The sequence below is a fragment of the Ceratotherium simum genome, chromosome X (assembly GCF_057802395.1).
Source record: "Ceratotherium simum simum isolate JZ-2026a chromosome X, ASM5780239v1, whole genome shotgun sequence".
Classification (NCBI taxonomy): domain Eukaryota; kingdom Metazoa; phylum Chordata; class Mammalia; order Perissodactyla; family Rhinocerotidae; genus Ceratotherium; species Ceratotherium simum.
Genome location: NC_141940.1, coordinates 121,392,456 through 121,413,555, shown reverse-complemented (window position 1 = coordinate 121,413,555; position 21,100 = coordinate 121,392,456). Strand labels below are relative to the sequence as shown.

Here is a 21,100-nt window from a genome sequence, read left to right as displayed (position 1 = left end):
GGGAAGTTTTCATCTATTATTTCTTGAAATAGATTCTCTGCCCCCTTGTCTCGCTCTTCTCCTTCCGGGACACCTATAACACGGATGTTAGTGCGCTTGATGTTGTCCCAGAGGTCCCTTAGACTGTCCTCACTCTTTTTAATTCTTTTCTCTTTTACCTGTTCACCTTGGGTAATTTCTTCTAGTCTTTCTTCCAGCTCACAGATCCGTTCTTCTGTATCCTCTACTCTGCTTTTGAGTCCCTCTAATGAGTTTTTCATTTCCAGTATTGTATTCTTCATTTCTGATTGGTTCTTTTTATATCTTCCATTTCTTTGTTGACATTCTCACTGAGTCCATCTATTCTTCTCCCCAGATCAGTGAGCATCCTTAACACTCTTAGTTTGAACTCTCTGTCGGGTAGGTTGCTCATTTCTGTTTCACTAAGTTCCTTTTCTGGGGTTTTGTCCTGTTCCCTTACTTGGAATGTATTCTTTTGCCTCTTCATTTTGCCTCTTTCCCTGTGCTTGTGTCTACGTATTAGGTAGGTCAGCTACGTCTCCTGCTCTTGGATAGGTGACCTTATGTAAGTGATGGCTTAGGAGGCTTCCAGTGTGCTTCCCTCAGTTCTCAATGTTCCAGGGGTGACCCCTATGTGGGCTACGTGTATCCTTCTGCTGTGGCTTGTTTGCCCTCCCTGTAGGCGCCCAGGGAGGCTGAGTTATGCTCCTGGCCAGCTGTTGTAATGCTCAGCTGCTTGTAGTTGTTGTGGGCCCTTCAGTCTCTTTATCAGCTGTGGGGAGCCCCAGCACAGTTGGCTGCAAGTTCTAATACCACATTTGTGTTGCAGTATTTCTTTTAAGTGAGTAGGCCCCCACCGTGGCAGGTTGTTAGGCTCAGGGCCTTACAATTGCTGTAAGCCTCTAGCCTATTAGGTCTCTTGTCAGCTCTCTGAGGATTGCAGCTGGGTGGGGCTGGCCTCAGGCACAGGAGCACCCAATTGTTTCAGGTTTTGGAAGGTGGAGCAAACCTCCTATGTGGGTCTTTGAGAAGTACAAGTCTTCTGTGGCTGAGAAGCCCTGCCGCCCACAGGTCCACACACACAGTCAACACAGTCCTGCCCGTGTGGCGCCCGACCTCCCCAAGTGGACCCAGTCTCTCCACGGCGGGAGCCCCACACACTCTGCCACCGCCCCACACTCTCCACCGCTCCTTGTGCACACCCTGCCCCGCTCAAGTCAGCTCAGTTGCCAGGCTGCAGAGAATCCAGTCACCAATCTATACAGGCCCACACGTTGCCTGAGGGCTTGTTGTTGGGTGGGGCTAGTCTCTAGGGTGGGCTGCCTGCCCTGGCTGAGCTGGATTAAATCGGTGCTCTAGCGGGTGGAGCAGACCCTGGGCTAGCAGGTCTCAGGGAGAACTCCAATGGCGTCTGTGTCAGCACGCTCACACCAGGCCACAACAATGGCGCGCCAATGTCCCAGTCCCTGGAGAGGTCTCACCCCTCACCGAGATGCACTCAGGGCCTATTAGGTGAGTCTCTTGTCACCAAGCACTGTGCACCTTTCTTTCTGGTGATTTTAGAACGCTTTCTGGAGCAGGTGAGTTTGTGCGGGGCCCTTTAAGAGCCAGTTTTAGTTTCTTTGTGAACCGGGTTTTCTGGGGGTGCTACCCAATGCTTTAGTAGCAGCAAAGTCAGATATTATGCTGCTGGTCTCAATTGTGCTGGGTCCACAAAATGCCCACAGCGGGGGCGCTCCCCGGCTCAGGGCCCTGCGCCTCCAGGGAGGCTGCGTACCTGTGAGCTGCTCCCGGCGGCCGTGAAGCTGGCGGCTTGTGAAGGCGGCGTTTTTCCTCTCCAGAAGGGAGTCTCTGCCTCTTCTACCCCAGTTAGGATTGTCCGTTGTTGCAGGAGTTCCTCTTATCCAGTTTTCAGTTCTGTCTCAGGGGTAATTTTTCCACGAGTAGTTGTAAATTGGCTGTGTCCACGGGAGGAGGTGAGTTCAGAGTCTGCCTACGCCGCCATCTTGACTCCCCACTCGAGATTCTTTTCAAATATTCATGCAACATTTGTAAAAATGACCATGCAATTGTTAACCAAGAAAATCTCAACATCAAGGAGTAAGTCTCATACAGTCCATGTTTTCTAATCATAGTTAAGATACAGCTAGAAATTAATCTTTAAATGATAGAAAAATACAGTAGGAATCTAAAAATCATATATCAGCCTGAATACACATATTTACCTCTACACCCTCCCCAACTCCACTAAAATTACAGGGGTATACAAGGGCCAAAACTCACAAGGATAAAGAAATCGGAGAAAAGGCCATACCCACAACATTTTGGAAGCTGAAATACAGATGGAATTTATAATGGCAATGAGAAACCCCCAAAGCAAGCCAGTTCATACCACAGGACCCTGGAATCACTCAGGAATTGGAGCCACTGGTTACCTTTAAAATTGGCTTACAGGCAAGGCAGAAAAGAGTAGAATGAGTTGCATTTTAGAAAGCAGTTAAAGGCGTGTATCTTTTCCCTAACCCAGGTAATTTGGAAACTACTCTCATTTCGGTAAAAGATGGCATATATACTCTCGGGAGGTGATGAGTCAAAGGGTCTCTGGACTCCGGGATGGTCAGAGAAAAGGGTGCTGTAGTGTAGACGGGGCAATTAAGTGAGATACTACTGAAAAGTTTTCAGCCAGCATGACATTCCCTCGGAAGAAGCTGGAGCACTTCTCCCTGAGGAAACTCAACTCACAGAAAACACTCACAGATCCTGAGATCTGGGGTCCCCTCACAAAATAACACATCCCAATGATCCTACATTTAAGCCCGTCACTCTAGAAGGCCCTCCGCCCCAACACCCACACAGGAATCCAGAGCTACCAACTAGCGCCTTTTAATAAGCTGGAAGCCAAGGATCCCGAGACCTTCCAGAAAGCCTCTAGCATGAAAGACAGACAAATACCAAAGGGGAACTAAAGAAAACAGAGGTACGTCAGGGAGAACGACACTTTAAAGAACTAGAATATCATCTAAGAGATAAGAAAAAGTAGGGCATTCAGCAAAGAAAGACAGGATGATATTTTTAAAAAGAAAGAAATATCAGACTATAGAAAGTAAAATCATGATAATAGAAATTAAAATTTATGAGAAGGATTAAAAGTTGAAGTTGATAATATTGCCCAAAAAGTAAAATACAAAATTGGGAAAACTAGATAGAAAGATAAAACCATTAGAGGATAAGTTTAAGAGGTCTAAAATCAAAATTATTAGAAATTTCAGAGAGAGCAGAAAATATTGTAGGGAGAAAAGTATGTAAGAACTAATACAAAAATAAATTTCCCAGAACTTAAGAAGTTTCCAGATTGAAAATGCCTGTCAAGCGCCCAACACAATGGAGTCCTTCAGTCAGGTTAAACACTGTTCTCTTTTATTATATGACCACAAAGTAGCTTACCCTTAACTAATTAATTATATTCCAGTGAAAAGTACAATTACAGTACTGTTGTCATGTAACTACTAACAGTCTAGCATCATGATACATGGGAAAGCAGCCCAGGGCATCTTTGTTTCATTATTAAGATCAGCTTCCCTATGTCACCATGGGGAATACATCTAGAAATGTTCTACTATTAAAAAATATATTCACAAGAGTCAAAAGGTAGAAGCCACTCAAGTGTCCATTGACAGATGAATGGATAATCAAAATGTGGTATATATATATATATACCACCATAAAAGTATACCATAAGTGTGATATATATATATACCATATACATTGTGCACACATATACACAGCAGAATATTATTCAGTCCTAAAAAGGAAGGAAATTCTGACACACACTTCAACATGGATGAACCTTGAAGACTTTATGCTGAGTGGAATAAGCCACTCACAAAAGGACAAGTGATTCCATCCATATGAGGTACTTAGAGTAGTCAAAGTCATAGAGACAGAAAGTAGAATGGTGATTGCTAGGGGATTGAGGAAAAGGGGAAATGGTGAGTCATTGTTTAATGGATACAGAGGTTCACTTTTGCAAGATGAAAAAAGTTCTGGTGATGGATGGTGTGATGGTTGCACAACAATGTGACTGTACTTAATGCTACTAAACTGTACACTTAAAATGATTAAAATGGTATATTTTGTTCTGCATATTTTACTACAATTAAAATATTTAAAAATAAGGTATTAGGGAATTATTGGGAAGTTAAACATTTAAAATTTTATCTTTTCTTAAAAAAGAGATAAAACTTCCATTTAGCATTCTCAGCTGCATATGTATGATGTATACATACATATAAACATATATGTGTGTATAGCATTTTGCATTCAATATTTAACTTTGTACTTCATACTGATCTAAAGTGCATAGGTCTTCATGTAGATAATCACATGACTACATACAGTAACTCGGACTGTAATTTAACTAAAAAGGGCTTTGAGTTCATGGTGGTCATAATTATACTTAACCTAGCATCATTTGCCTTACAATTACATGGCCTAACATAAAGGACTAATGTGCAGAAATTAAAAATGAAAAAAAAAAGAAGAAACATAGCGGGTGGCCACAGGAGCTTTGCATTCTTTAAATGGAATGTTTCAGAATGTTAAATTTATAATAGCATATGTTCAGAATACAGAGCAATAAACAAGTATGCCTCCTTTAGTTTTCTGCTGAGAGATCTCTCTTCTTTTTCCTCTCTTCCCATTATCCTCTTATCAGGTTGAAAACAAACTTTAAAAAGCTATCTTCTACTCCATCTCAGCCTTGGATGAATGTCACTCTTACAACAGCACTTGGTGAGTACACATCTATTTATGCTCTCTAAGTAGCATATTTTATGAGCTCCCTGATAACTCAGGTCTGTTTTAACTACTTCTCTTAAGTAACCAAAGTTCTTCATTTCTTTCCTGCTTTGCCTTTAGTGGAAAGAGACACAGTTGAAATCTGTACGTTTTAGGTTCAAATCATGTTTTAATGTGCTCATTGAAGAAACATTGTAAAGGTAGACTAAAGTTTAAAAACTGTAGTATCATATACTATATGATCCCATTTATGTGAAATTCTAGAAAAGGCAAAATTTTAATGACAGAAAGATCAGTTGTCTGGGGCCAGGGATGGGGAGAAGGGGATTCACTATGAAAAGGCATTGGGAAACTTCTTGACTGGGGTGGTAATAATTGATTGTATACAATACCACAATTCATTATATTGTATTCTAAAAATGGGTGAATTTTATCGTGTGTAAATAATATCTTAATTTTTAAATAGTGGTTTGTTAAAACAAATAATAACCAGGGGCCGGCCTGGTGGCATAGTGGTTAAGTTTGGGCACTCTGCTTCAGTGGCCCAGAGTTCGAGGGTTCGAATCCTGGGTGCGGACCTATGCACCACTCATCAAGCCATGCTGTGGTGGCATCCCACGTACAAAATGGGCACAGATGTTAACTCAGGGCTAATCTTCTTCAGCAAAAAGAGGAGGATTGGCAAGGATGTTAGCTCAGGGCCAATTTTCCTCACCAAAAAAAAAAAAATAATAATAACCAGCCTGCAGTCTCACTACTCAAACACAATCACTATTAACATATTGATGTGTTTCCCAATAATGTTTATCATAGACACTTTTTCTTCACTTGTAAACATAAATGGGGTCATATAGCCTTTTTGTAGCTTGTTTTTATAACAATTTATTATAAACATTTTCTATATTACGTGGTCTTCAAAAAATCACCATTCTCATTGGCTACCTAATATTCAATCAAGTGACAGGAATTACTTAATGGTTAAAACTATTTAATCATGTGTTTATTGTTAGTCACACTGGTTGCCACCAATTACTTACTCATGCAAACATTACTGAGAAGAAATTTTTATACATAAAGTTCTTTTTTCCTTCAAAATTTGGAAATATTTTTTAGGATATATTCCCAGAAGTATAATATTGAGCCAAATGGTGTAAACATGTTTAAGATTCTTGCCAAACTCTAGATTCTAGAATCTAAATTTGTATGGCCGCCAAAAGAGCCATACAAATTTATACTGTCTCCAGTAATGCTTAATGCCCTTTTCACCTTTCCAGAATTGGATATTATCATTTTTAAAATCTTAAATACTTCCTAATTTCCTTTCCTCACAGCCTTTCAGCCATAATTAACTCCTCTAATTTTTTATGTGTCAAGCTTTTCAAAACCTCTCCTTTTTTGTGTCCCTATCTTCATTCCCCATTTTCTCTTCCTTCTTACCTTCTCTCATCACCCCATCCTCTCCCTCCCCTGCTCAACTGGTTTCTACTGTAGTTGATGTTTTTCTTCTTTATTGAGTGGAACACTTGATATAATATAAATTTGGGAAGGAAGGTTTCACCTAGGCCAAAACAGAATTTAAGGCATGGAAACAACTGTTCTTTCCTGGAACATAGTGCAGAAAATAGAAAAGTCAAATGCATTTTAGAGACTGGAGTGTCAGAGGTCAGAGACTGCAAACCATCCTAGGGATAGCGAGTCTTGGAAAGCAGAGAGTCAAGGAGTCAGGCTTGAAGGCTTCCTTTCTCAAATCCTTCCTTAAAAAAAGGCAAAAATCTGGGGATAGAAGAGTCACCAGGCCCTGGTGAGAAACAGGCACAAAATAGTCAGCTAAAGGAATAAATAAATTCATAAATTGCCCTTCCCAATTTGGACTCCAGGGTCAGTCTTTTCTTTGGCTCTCCTGGAAACCTTCAATTTGTCCACTATACGCACTTCTGTCAATCTCCACTCATAGCAGTACTTTAGGTTCTCCACTCTTGGGTTTGTGCTGAAGGCTGGTAAAAAATTACATAAGTGCTGTTGGTTACCATTACAAACCTATATGCAATCCAGGGTAATTCTGCTTGGGATTCATTGTATAAGTCACCAGGGGAAATGCCAAGTAAATGTAGGATGAAAGAGCATGTGCCATGATATTGGTGGTGATTTCTTACACCAGCAAATAGGGTAAGGGTCCCAACCCTCTCTGGATCTAGGAAGAAGCAGGAGGAGAGTGTAGAGATGATTCCAGGTAGAATGGGACAACAGGGTAATAGCACGTTACAGGAACGAAGAATGCTTTCCTCCTCTTGGCATTCTCCAAGATGAAGAAATATTATGCACCAGTAGAAGAGTCTGGGGAATTGAGTATTCAAAATCACAGAGGAAGAGTGAATGTATTCAAGAGCTAAAAATCTAGAAGTAGGGACTAAGGTGACTCTGGTCTTTTGAAGCTATTGCCAATGCTGAAAGTCACTTGAAGGACTGTGATTACAATTTCCTGGTGGGAAAACAGGACTGTTAACTTCAATCAAGTTCTGGAAAGAAAGGTTTCTGTACGTGTGCTAAATGTTTCAAATCATATGAAATTTACATTGAATGTTCCCACTTGGATCATCTGTTGAGAGCTCAAACTAAGGTGTCTGGGCTATCAGTATTATGCTGGTTTGGTTACCATTCCAAAAATAATTGAGGGTAGAACTTACCTAAGGAAACTTTTCAGGTTGTCTGCTGTCACTTACCACAAAGAATTGTTGGGTTTTATTGTTTAGCAATCTGTCAATAAAAATGAAGACTGCCCGTTTTCTGTGAAGAAGATCCTATATAAAAATTCTCTTGGTGGAAAATCTATATTTGAAATGAAAAACTAAGTAACACAAAAAATTTCTCCATTAGGTGTACAAATCAGGTGCCTGCATGTCTCTCTTTTCTATGTGCAACTTTCCTCCCCAAGGGAATTGGTGTAGGATGCAGTAGGGTGATCATCTACTGGATCCAAGATGGGTCCATGACTCAATGGAGTTAATCCTCCCATGTGGCCTAGCATGAAAAGGAAAGTCAAGCCAATCAGATTCCTGGGCCTTGTAAATTTAAATAAGGAAATGCAAAACAAGGGTTGGACTTTCCTTCCTGCTCTTCTTTAGGAATGATTAAAAGCCAAAGTTAAAAGGTAGTGAGGTAGAAGGAGGGCCACAAGCAGGACCTCCAGAGTTGTGCAGTGCAGAACCTGGGCAGCCGTACGTGGCAACCTTGCCAATGAAACATAGAAACTGTGGTTATAAGGATGCACAAGTCACGAGTAAGCTGAAGCTATGAGGTAAGGAAAAGATAAATGAGGTGGAACAAAAGAATGAACCAGCCACAGTGGCTTCAGGGGGGCAGTTCACCCTGGGTGCAGATAAAAGGGGGTATATTGTCTACAGATAATTTAAAAAGAATAATAAAACTGGCTAAAAGTTGGTCTTGTTTCATTATTACCATGCACCTGTGATTCTAAAGAATGTCAGTGATAAAATACTACTAACTCCCCTCCTCCTCCATTTTGGTACGCCACTGGTCAATGAGCAGGGAGAGGAGGGAATAGAAATACAGAGTAAGGATGAGACTTCACAAGAAAAGGATCATGTGGTACGTGTGTGTGTGAGAGAGAGAGAGAAAGAGAGGGAGTGGGGCTGGGTTCTAGAGTTGCCTCAATTCTAGACAGTTTTCCACTCTTTTCTCAGTCTAGTCAATTTGTATCTTTCCAATGAACCCCCAAACCTTGAGGTAAATTAAAGAGGCTTATTTACTTGCAATCAAAAGGCCAAGTTAACACCAATCACCCATCAGAACACCCAAACCATGTGCTTAATACTTACTCTACTGTATTTATTTTACATACATTACACCTTCTTCTAAAACCTTGAACATAGTGTTTGCAAGATGAATTAATAGCTGACATTCCAATGTATGCTGTATGGAATACTCCAGTGAAAAGAAAATATTTTAAAAGATAATAGGGCCTTCATGTTAAGGTGAGATAACATAAAGACATTGATTTCTAACAACTAAAAGACTCAACTCTGCATGAGCATGTCTTCTTGTTTTCTTTCTACCTCGCTGATGATCCTTCCTCAGTTTTCTGTCTCCTTTATTGGTTTCTTTCTGCCCCCTTAAGAGGACATCTCTCCAGTCTGTACTCAGATCACTGCTCCTTTGTCCATACACACTCTCCCTTGTTTATTCTACTCACTTCCATAACTCCGACTACCACTCAATTACTAATGATTCCAAATTTTATCTGCAACATTGACCACTCTAAAGAACTCCCAACTATCTCTTTCCTTCAAGTACTTAAAATTGATTATGCCTAAAACCAAACTATGCTTGCACATTCATTTCAGCACTTGCCTCTTCCATTATATTTCCCATCTCAATAAATTTCATTACCATCCACCTAGTAACTTAAATTAGAAAATTTGAGTTATCTTTATTTTCCCTCCTCATTACCCATCACTTTCAATGTCATAAAGTTCTACTGATTCTCCCTCCTAAAGATCTCACAAATTCATACCCCCACTCTGGTCTTCATTGTAACTGTCACATTAAGGCCTCATTATCTTTCATCTGCACTATGGTATCAACTTCCAAACTCTCACCAGCCATGGACTCTGTCCTATTTCTCTTGTCTGAGTTATTTCTCTTGTCTTGTTTGACCTATTTCTCTTGTCTTGTCTGACCTATTTGCTTTGTCTTGCTGAGAATTGCAAGTGTTCCTTTCTCTAATGTCCTTGAGGTTATTTGTTTCCAGGAAGAAGATAAACAACCACCCTGAATGGGTCCAGACCACACTGTAAGACTGATGCGTGTGCAGAATAACCAAGCAGCACCCTAGAGTAAACTTTGTTTCATTAAAATAGTGAAATCCCTGTCCAGGGGGGAGCAAGCACACATTTTTAGGCACAAAGGGGCATGAACAACAAATGCGTCTGTGTGAGTTAGACTCCACCTAATCATGTATAAATCAGCACATCCTTGCTGAATATTCATTCCCTACCCCTAATAAAAGACACCCGCTTTCCCTTGCTTGGGGAGTCACAGCTTTGAGAAATTATTCCCCGTGGTCTCCTTACTTGCTGCAAACAAATTTTACTTTGTGTGACAATTACTTCTGGTGAAGGCTTTGATTTCAACTCATCAACAAGCAGACCCACTTTGGTATGGTAACAAATTTTGGTGACCCAGATGGGACTCTTGTCCCTTTGAGGTTCCAGTCCTCTGACTGCCCTGTTTCCAACAGATGGAGCAGTGGGCTGCAGCAGCATGCTTGGGCTAGTCTGTTTGCACTACCTGGGGTCAAGTATTCGACCTCACAAGGAGGATTCCCTTCTTGGTGCTTGTGCCACTGGCTTAACATCGCTGCCCCATTGGGAGACGCAGCAGCTGCAATGAGCTCTTTGCTTGGAGGATCTCTCGAGGGAGGTAAGTGGTGCCAACCCCACTGCATGGCTGTAAGAGTTATTTCTTTAAGTGGTTTCACAAAGTCTGTCTGACCCTGGCTTCTGGTTAAGAGTTTGAGGCCCCTCTGGCTGAAAGGATTGCATGACCTGGCCATTCCAGGGACCCAATGCTGGGATCTGGTAAAACGGGAGTGATCCATCTGTTGACTAGTCACTGAGTCTGAACTGCCCCTTTTGTGTTTGTGTTGTGTCTGTGACAGAAGGATGGGTCCCTTTAGGTGGGGTTAAATTCTCTCCGGAGTCACTGAGTCTGTCTTGTGTGAGTTTGAGGCTGGAATTGCTGAGTTTGTGTAGTCTGTGTCTGTGTGGTCAGGGACGCTTGACATTAGTTTTGTTGTCTTGTAATTTCCCCTGCCACCCTGGCTTTCCGGACTCTTAGGTCCCCTTCTTTTCCTTGTAGGCTTTACCAGTGGTCCTTGGGTGAGGCCCAGCATCCACCACTGTTGTTTTCTCTCATGCTCATTGCCAAAGGTTTTCCAATGCCTTCCAATCCTGCAAAACCTAGTTGCTTCCCATTAGTTGGTCCTTCCTCTACAGACCACATCCTCAGGTCTCACTGGGGTGATTTCGTGGTATTGGTCCTCCTCTTAGGAGACCTCTACAAACACCAGGACCAACTTTGCTGAGACCCTTCTGCCTGTCAATGTGTAGCTCTTATTGCTGACTTTATCCTTTTTCTGAAGCAAGAAATCCAGTCTGAACTCTTATATCTCAGGCAAGGCTATCCAGAACTCCTGCCCAGCCAAATCCTGTGGGAATGTTTGGCCGGTGAAGGGCTTAGAGAGGCCTCCTCCATAGTAGACTCCTGCCCTGGGAGACAAGGATATTTAGACTCCCTGGGGCATCCAACTATAGACCAATAGTCAGCCTGGGTCTGGCATCAGGCCAATAGAGTGTTGAGCGTTGTCTGGGCAAAGTCTTGTTGCATCTATGTCACTGCTAACCATTATAAGCTACCCATGGGGGGTTGTAAACAGACTCTAAAATGAGATCCTAGAATATGGGGGGGCAAGCTCCGTTCCAGAGGAAAGCCCACTGGGCTGCATCCTCCAGAACTGGAAGGCTTTTGGGTATACCCCAGTAACCCCAGAATATATAATCTTTTTCTGTTAAACAGCCTGGCCACAATATTCATTGGAAGATGGAGAAAAAATGGCCAGAAAATGGGACCCTAAATTTTAACACCACAAAATTGGATCTATTTTGCAAAAGAAATGAGAAATGGGAAGAAATCCCATATGTCCAGTACTTTATGGCACTTTATCAAAATGAAGGGTTACAAAGAAAATGTAAAATTTGCAAAGTAAAGGTTGAACCTAAGGCTTCAAAAATATTTCCCATATTGCAGGATCCTTCTGACAAAGAGCACTTGCTCCTCCAAGTCAGGAAGCCTGGGGCAAGGGAAAGAGTCCTGAGTCCACCCAGCGCCCTGACTCTGGCTTCAGCCCCACCATCAGGCCAGCTGGGGACCCCTGAGAGACCTCTACCCTCTTGCCCTGACACCCAGACCTCACCCCCACCTAAGCCGGAGGCTGTAACCCCAAAGTCCCTCACCCCTGTGGATTCAGGACCAAATCTGTTGCTGTCCCCCCTGAATAATTCCCCTACAAGGAATCTGACTCTCCAAAAACCCAAGACTCTTTACCCTCCTCTTCCAGATAGCACAACTAGATTGGGAACTAGTTACAAGCCTGGGATCTATCCCCTGAGACAGGTGCCTGATGGCTAAGGAAGACTTATTAATGTGTATGTCTCCTTTTCCACCTCTGATTTGTATAATTGGAAGGCACACACTAAAGGATTGAGGGCTGACCCAGAGAAATTCATAAACTTAACACAGGGAATCTTCTTCACACATAGCCCAACCTGGGTGGATATTCAAAGCCTGTTAACTACCCTCCTCACAGCCAGGAAAAAGTCTGCTGTTCTGTTAAAAGCCAGCAAATAAGCGGATAGTGAATATGACCCAGGTTCAGACATCCGCAGACCTGGTGAACAGGCTATGCCAGGGACTGACCCTGGATGGAATCCCAATGACCCTGATGATCAGGAAAAGTTAGGACATTTTCAGGGTCTGCTTTTAAAGGCCATGCAAATGGTGAGCCAACCACCCATTAATTGGTCTAAGTTGAGGGAAATCCAACAGGGCCCAGGAAAAAAATCCCTTGGCCTTCTTGCAATGGCTGTGGGATTGCCTCAGGTGATATACAAAGAGAGACCCTGAGGCCCAAGGCGGTACAGTGGTTCTTGATACCTATTTTGTATCTCAAAGTGCTCCAGATATCCATAGGAAACTCTAAAACTTGGCAATAGGGCCTGATACCAGTTCTACACAATTAGTGGAGGCAGCCTTCAGGGTGTTTAACAACTGGGATATGACAGAAGAAAGAAAAGATGATCAAAAGATGCAAAGGCAAGCTGCTCTGCTTGTGATGGCCCTCCAGTCTGTTCAAGGTAAGCAGAGGGAGAGGAAGAGGATGCCATGGGTGAGTGACCCCAGCCCCCACCGAGGGACCAGAAGGCCACCAACAGAGTTGGGCTTAATCAGTGTGCATACTGCAAACAGGAAGGGCACTGGAAGTGGAATTGTCTGAGCCCTCCCCGGAGAGGGAAGGGATTGGACAAGACAAAACCATGGCAACTTCCCGTGACTACAGATGAGATGTGATGGGGCCGTGGGGCTCCGCAGTTGGCTCCAGGCAACCAAATCCTCATCTCCCCTGAGGAGCCCTGGGTGACCTTGGTAATGGGAGGAGAACATGTCGAATTCTTGCTTGATACTGGGGCCACATTCTCGGTGTTAAATACTCAAAAGGGAAACCTTTCTAAAAGAAAATGTGACATAAATGGGATATCAGGAAAAGGAGAAACCAAAAGGTTTCTGGAGCCCTTGACATGTGAAATAGGATCAAAAATGTTCAAACATTCCTTTCTGTATATACTCAAGTGCTCTGTTCCCCTCCTTGGGAGGGACATATTATTAAAATTGGGGGACTCAATAAACTTGGAACAAGATAAAATAGAAATCCAAGACCCTAGAAGTTGGGGAGTCAAGCTTATGGCCTTATTACAAGATACACCAGTACCTGAAAAGGAAGAAATTCCCCTAAAACATTTTAAACCGAGTTAACTTGGAGGTATGGGCACAGGGACAGGTCAGACGAGCAGCCAGTGCCATACCTATAAAGGTGGAATTAAAGCAGATAAATCATTGGCCCCAGGTATAACAATACCCCCTAAAGTCAGAAGCCATAAAAGGAATCCTCCTTTTAATCAATAGGCTTTTAAAACAGGGATTGATCAGGCCGTGCAGATCCCCATGGAACACTCCCATTTTACCCATTAAAAAGCCAGGAACAGGGGAGTACAGATTTGTTCAAGACCTTAGGGCTGTAAATGAAGCAGTCTGAGACATACCTCCTGTAGTACCTAATCCTTACACCCTGCTAGCTAATCTCCTTGGGGACAGCAGGTTTTATACAGTGGGCATTTAAAAGGTGCTTTCTTCTGTACCCCATTGGACCCTGAGTCCCAGGAGATATTTGCCTTTGAATGGGAAGACCCAGACTCCCACCAGAAGCAACAGTACTGCTGGACTGTCTTACTCCGGAGGTTTAAAAAGTCCGCTACTATCTTTGGGGGAAATTTTGAGACAAGATTTAAGAGAATTAAAACAGAGGACTGTGTTAACAGTATGTGGATGACATCTTGATAGCCAGCCTTACTAAGGAAATCTCTGATGAGTACACTATAACCATGTTAAACTTCTTAGCCAGTAAGGGATAAAAAGTGTCTAAAGGAAAAGCACAGATATCTAAAGAGACTGTAAAGTATTTGAGATTTGTCATTTCAAAAGGGCAACACAGCCTTCCTCAAAAGGGTTATATCGTAATATATCAACTTGCTCCACCAAAAACGTGTAGGCAGCTACAAGGATTCTTGGGGGTGGCTGGCTTTTGCAGTGTTTGGATCCCTAATTTTGGGTTGATTGCTAAGCATCTCTATGATAAATTACAGGGGCCAGAAATGGGCCCCTTTGAATGGGATAAGCTATGTGACCAAGCTTGCAATAGGCTTAAAAGCTTACTGATGGAAGTGCCTACACTGGCCTTACCAGACCTGAGCAAAACATTTGACATCTATGTACATGGAAGACAAGGAATAGCTCTAGGAGTATTAACCCAAATGTTAGGACCCTTAAAAAGAGTGGTAGCCTATTTCTTAAAGCAGTTAGACACCGTGGCAAAAGGATGGTCCCCATGCTTGAGAGCTGTAGCTGCCACCTGCCTGTTAATCAAGGAAGCAGAAAAATTGACTATGGGCCAACCCTTGACAGTGTGGACATCCCATCAAGTCTCTAGCTTACTAGAGACTAACGGACATCTTTGGCTATCCCAAAATAGAATACTACAATATTAAGCTATGCTGCTAGATTCCCCTCAGATTTCTTTAAAATCCTGTCATACCCTAAACCCAGCTACCCAACTCCTTGATTCCAATGGGCCTATGACCCACACCTGCCAAGAAGTGATTGATCAGGTTTACTCTAGCTGCAAAGATCTCCAGAGTGAACCATTGCCTAATACAGACGAAGTATGGTTTATAGATGGGAGCAGCTTCATGCACAATGGACAAAGAAGAGCAGGTTATGCAGTAGTGTCCCTGTATACAACCATAGAAGCCAAGGGGCTGACAACAGTCACCTAGGCTCAAAAAGCAGAAATAATTGCATTAACTAGAGCTTTGGAATTGGGAAAAGGAAAAATAATAACAATATATACAGATTCTAAGTATGCTTTCTCTGTAATTCATGCTCACGGGGCCATTTGGAAAGAAAGGGGACTTCTTAACAGCAGCAGTAAAGAAATTAAATATGGGCCAAAGATCCTTAGACTGCTAGAAGTGGTACAGGGCCCTGAGAGAGTAGCTGTGGTCCATTGTAAAGGCCGTCAAAGAGGAGAATCAGAGGCCATGAAAGGGAATAACTTGGCAGATGTAGCTGCAAAAAAGGCTGCCATATCCGGAGAGCTTCTCCAATTGCCATTAATTCCCACTGTTCCCTTCTGTGAGTTACACCAGTGTATTCCCCTGATAAAGTAAGGGAAGCCACTCTCAAGTGTTACCAATGGTCCCCAATAGTCAAGGTCTGGATGATAAACTCACGAGGAAAGATTTGGATCCCAAAACAAACAGCTTGGGTGCTTCTTAAGATGCTCATGATTCTACCCATTACGGAAAAGAGATCTTATACCTGTGGCTAACAAAGGTCACGAGCACTCCAGGTATGAAGGAACTTATTGACAAAATAACTGAACAATGTGTTTATTGCCAGAAAAGAATGTGCAAACTAGACCTCCTGTACACCCCCTGGCCAGAGCAACTCAAATTCGGGGAACTTTATCAGGAGAAGATTGGCAAGTTGACTTTACTGTTATGCCCATGGCCCCCAGGGGATACAAATACCTCTTGGTGTTCATGGATACATTTACTGGATGGATTGAAGCCTTCCCCTGGAGATCGGAAAGGGCACATGAGGTAACAAAGATGTTGTTAAAAGAAATAATTCCTCCTTTTGAGTTGCCTAGATCAATTCAAATTGACAATGGGCCAGGCTTTATATCAAAGATAACCTCTGAAGTAGCCAGAGTTTTAAAAATTAAATGGAGGTTACGTGCTGCACGGAAACTGCAGCCATCTGGAAAAACTGAGCAGGCCAATCAAACTCTAAAGAAAACTTTGGCTTAACTGTGCCAAGAGCCACAGGAAAATTGGCTAAAATTATTGCCAGTAGCCCTCACTCAGATAAGATTAGCTCCTAAAGGCAAACTGAAGCTTAGCCCCTTTGAAATGACCTACAACAGGCCATTCCCTAAAGACTCAGATTCACTCACAAACCCAGACCCAGAGGTTTCCATAGCAATCAAGCACACAATCAATCTGAAACACGTGGTAAATGCATTCAATAAATGTGGAAACTTCTGTCTTCCCTTGCCTACAGAGGTCAAGCTACATCCATATGAACCTAGAGACTGGGTCTATCTTAAAACTTGGAAAAGCGGCTCGCCACAAAATCAACTGAATCCTATTTTGGTGGGGCCTCGCTTCGTGTTACTAACCACGCACTCTTCCCTAAAATTAGAAGGAGTCAACCCTTGGATCTGTCACACGCAGGTAAAGAAGGTGCCGATGCTGGAACACCAAGAAAGACCATTGCAGACGCTTAATGATGCTGAGTTTTCCTGTGAGCCACTCTCTAATTTGAAACTCTTGTTTTGGTGACATCAGAAAGATAAGTAAATCCCAATGACCTGCCAACTTACCTTGGCAGAAGTACTAGGGATTGCATTTGCTATATTTTTGCTAATAGCTCTAACCTTCATGCTTACCTGTGCTCCCCCTGGGACACCTATAACCGAGTGCTTTGACTTTGCTAATAGAATGCATCCCTAACCCCAAATGATGCATTTCTCTTGCTGGATAATAATAGTAACACTGACTTTGGGAACCTCCTTGGTTTCGGGATGGAGATGGGAAAATAATACTCTTGTCAGAGTTACATGGGATATCCTCCAAGGAAATAGCCTCTCTGACTGTTGGATCTGTCACCATCAACCCATAGTAGATGGTGCCCAACCTCTCTTGCAAGGGATACCGGCCTCCCCTGGGGACATTTACAGACAAACACCTACTCAGGAAAATCTATCACACCCCAACCCAATAATCTGGATAAACTCCAAGCCTCTTTTGGGTTCCCCTACACCTTGGTGTTTTCAATCAGGGCTTCTAACATGGTGGACCAATGTGGACCCTAACTTTAGCCTAATAAGGAACCCAGACTGAATATATACACTACATACTCACATGTAGTGTATACGTTCAGGTTCAATAAAACATGTTTTGCCTGCGAGTCCACAAGGCAATATAGTATAACCTATACAGACGGGTCTGTGACCTCCGGCGTCTGCAATGACTCCATATTAGACACCTGGGTAGGGGCTAAAAAAAATCTGTCCATGGGCCAGTTACATGTAACCCTTTAGAGAACCATTGGGACCTATGGCTTAATTGGCACCTCCAAACCAAAGACATAAAAACTAGGCCTCAATTTATAAGCCAGTACCCAAGGTGCAGAACTTCCAGGTTTCCAAGTCCAAAACCATGGCTGCAGTCCACTATTACCTGCCAAATGAGACTATCCCTCCCAAACCCGGCCTTGTCTGTTTACCTTTGGGACTCATGTTCCTTGGGGGTCAAACAAACCAGGGATGGGAGGTCAGATGTATAGACACTACCCAAATGAGAGGTACATGGACAATAGCATATATAACCCCACCTGAAGATGAGATTAACATTTTCACAAATAGAACACACACACTGAAAACTCATCCTAGATGTACAAAACAAGTTTGTTGGCCTAGTAGTGGTAGGGATAATTGTCTTAATTGGGTCACTAGTGACGTTAGCTGGGGGTGCCGTTTATTATGCAGTCACTATCAAAGAAGTCACTGTCACAGTGGCCATGATGGCTAGCAAATCAGGCTTAAACTTTAAGATATTACAAAAGTCCATTGACTCTTTAGCCAAAATGGTTCTTGATCATACAATTGCTTTGGATTACCTTTTGGCAGACCAGGGTAGAGTCTGTGCATTAGTTAATATGTCTTTCTGTCTCTATATCAATGCCAGTGGCACTATAGAAGAGAATGCAACCAAATTATTGGAAAGGGCCATTTGGCTAACAGAAAGGAGCCAGCCAGGCTTCACAGAGCAAATCTGGAATGGGGTCAAACAAGCCCTTCCCAGTCTAACCTGGTTCCTTCCTCTCAAATTACATATGGCTTCAATATGCTTAGTCACAAATTATACCAGGCAATTAAAGATGCAGAGTCCAAAGAGTAAGAGGAAAAGGATAGCTACCAAGGGATTTTGTCACCGGCCATGGACTTTGACCTATTTCTCTTGTCTTGTTGAGAATTGCAGGTGTTCCTTTCTCTAATGTCCTTGAGGTTGTTTCCAGGAAGAAGATAAACATCAACCACCCTGAACTGGTCCAGACCACACTGCAAGACTGATGCATGCACAGAATAACCAAGCAGCACCCTAGAGTAAACTTTGCTTCATTAAAATAGTAAAATCCCTGCCCTGGGGGAGCAAGCACACATTTTTAGGCACAATGTGGCATGAACAACAAGTGCATCTGCATGAGTTAGACTCCACTTAATCATGTATAAATCAGCATATCCTTGCTGAATAGTCATTCCCTACCCCAAATAAAAGGCATCCGCTTTCCCTGGCTTGGGGAGCCACAGCTTTGAAAAATTATTCCCCATGGTCTCCTTACTTGCTGCAAATAAATTTTACTTTGTGTGACAACTACTTCTGGTGAAGGCTTTGATTTCAACTCACCAAGAAGTGGACCCACTTTGGTCAGGTAACAAAACTAGTTTTCCCGCCATGAACAATTCTTCACTTATGCCTCCTCCCACTGCCACCAGGGTTCTTGCTTGAAAATACAGATGTCAAAATATCTGTATTTCCAATTAAAATCTTCCAGAGAGTCCCCATTTCCTATGAGGTAAAGTCTAGATTATTTAGAACTACATCCAAGTTCACCTAAAGTCTAATATTAACTTCACTTAATCTCATCTCCTTATAGTTTTCCCTACTCCAACCTCACCACAAATGGTCCAATGGAAAACATCCCTGTCATACACCAAACTTGGTCTACTTCTTTAACTCCTTTTCTTAGAACATCCTCTTCTCTCTGCCTTGTTTGGACTATAAATACCTACATATTTCTATCAGTCAAGGTCCTTGGGTCCAAATCATATCTGCTCTAGCAGAAAAGACATTTATTCTTACATTTAGGATATTAGTAACTCACAAAATGTATTGAGTGGTATGAGGAAACTTACAGAGTCTCCAGGAAAACCAGGGACTAGCTTGTTTACTCTGAGGCCAAGAACAATGCACAACCACTCTAATAACCTCCAAATGATGCCAATACACAGCTTTCCGCATTATTGCATAGCTTACACCAAAACTCTACTTCTGTCTCAAGAAGGCAAATCCCACACAGTTCCATTGCTCACTTCTATATCAATGTCTCCTGTGGGCACCTGTGACTGCTGAAATGTAGGTTATGGACAAGTGTCTAGCTCCAAATGAGGCTGGGGAAGAGAGATTTTTGCCTTCTATTTTGGGGGGCAAGAAGTTTCCCAATTATTACAAGAGTGTTAAAAAAGATCCAGGCAGCAACCATCCACTACCTCCTTCCTCTTTGATGGCCAAATTCATACTATCCTTCCAAGACTCATCACCAAATTCCCTCAGGTATTGGGCTTCCAATCACATGGAGCATACCTGTGCCATGGCATTCTGTATTGGAAGTGTGCATTTGTGTTTCCCTCACTCATAAACTCCATAAAATCTTTGCATGTCATGGGTGTGCTTGATCTTTCTTTGCATTATTCTCTTCTCCCTAATTAACATGTAGCCAATGTCTGGTATATGGTAAGCACTTAATAAATGTTCTCCTTGGGAAAATGAGTAAAAACTGAAGAAGTCCTAATTAAAATGTTCTTTATCTGCAAATATTTGAGTGATGTAGCTTTAGCTGAACTCTCTTTTACTCAACACCCCCAATTCAAGGGAAGATTTTAAACTCTGATGCAATAATATAGCATTGTAATGCACAAAGTATCTAACCAATACTAAAAACTTTTTAAATAGTTTGTGGTTTTCTAATATGCTCATGGGAAATCGGAACTCTAGCATGAGTCTTCCCAAGACATAGCAAAACACAAGCAATTTGAATTCAGGATCCCATGATATTATTCACCAAGTTGTGACTTTGAAATGGAAACATAGTAGTGGGGAAAAGTCCAGAGAGGGAACCTCAACTGTAAAAGTCATTTAAAACAAGTTCTGTTTGTTTTGTTAATAACCACGGGATTTGCACTGATGTCACTTTGCCTTTACTTTGACATCATAAAGTGGTCTCCATGGACCTGCTGACAGTTTCATGAGCTGATTGTGACAACAGTCTATGTCTAAGGAGAAGGAATAGGCAAGTAGGGAGTATGTATTTTTATAAGTGAATATAAAGAGAATAGTGAATAAGCAAGTTCCCTTTCTATCTTCGAAATATAGGTGCTTAAATTTTTGAAAAAAAATCTGTCATTTGGAGCCAATTCAACGTATTTAACATTGATCTTTGATAGCTACTTAGTCAAAATTAATTGTTATGAATCAGTTAGTTCCGTGAGTGGGACAATTCACACAGAGCTTGAATGGTGGCTCCCCACTCAGGTTCCCAAAGTTGTGCGATTCCATGGGCCTGCAGTCTTGTAGCGCAGACAATGTATGTAGGGGATGAAAGTGAGGTAGGGGAGACTTAATGCAAGAAATACCAAATATACTAGAAAACACTCAAAAAAGATACATCCTAGGGCCACTCTGATCACTGAAAATAGTGGTAGAAAAACAAAGTCAATTTTAATATTCAAATCCACTCTTCTCTCCACGTTTTTAAAGATGAAAAAATAAAAAGAAAATGAGAAACTTGACACTGAGCCTAAATCATTCCCTCTCGCATAAAAAAACCTTTTTTAATTTGATAGGAAAATCATGCAAACTTTCCTGTGTTAAACGCATTCGCTGTATTCCTGAGGTTTTTCTTAAAGAGCAGAAAGAATCCAGTTTAAATTCCTACCATAGTATTTTTATTATTGCAGGTAGTATACAGGGCTACTTTAAACATATTGAGAGCATTTCAGTACAATATAGATAATTTACTTTCCAATTATGATGGCCCAGGCTTAATC

At 42.0% G+C, this 21,100-nt stretch overlaps 1 long non-coding RNA gene across 2 annotated transcripts; it reads left to right on the top strand.

Moving 5' to 3' along the window:
* The first annotated feature begins 1,454 nt into the window (after nucleotides 1-1,454).
* Nucleotides 1,455-20,457, top strand: LOC147912021 (uncharacterized). Of its 2 annotated transcripts, XR_015550376.1 has the most exons (4): nucleotides 1,455-1,512; nucleotides 4,715-4,791; nucleotides 10,055-10,236; nucleotides 16,446-20,457. It is a non-coding gene; the product is annotated as an uncharacterized LOC147912021 (long non-coding RNA). The 2 variants fall into 2 exon arrangements; XR_015550375.1 differs by lacking the exon at nucleotides 16,446-20,457 and having other exon boundaries at nucleotides 10,055-11,273.
* Nucleotides 20,458-21,100: the final 643 nt, after the last annotated feature.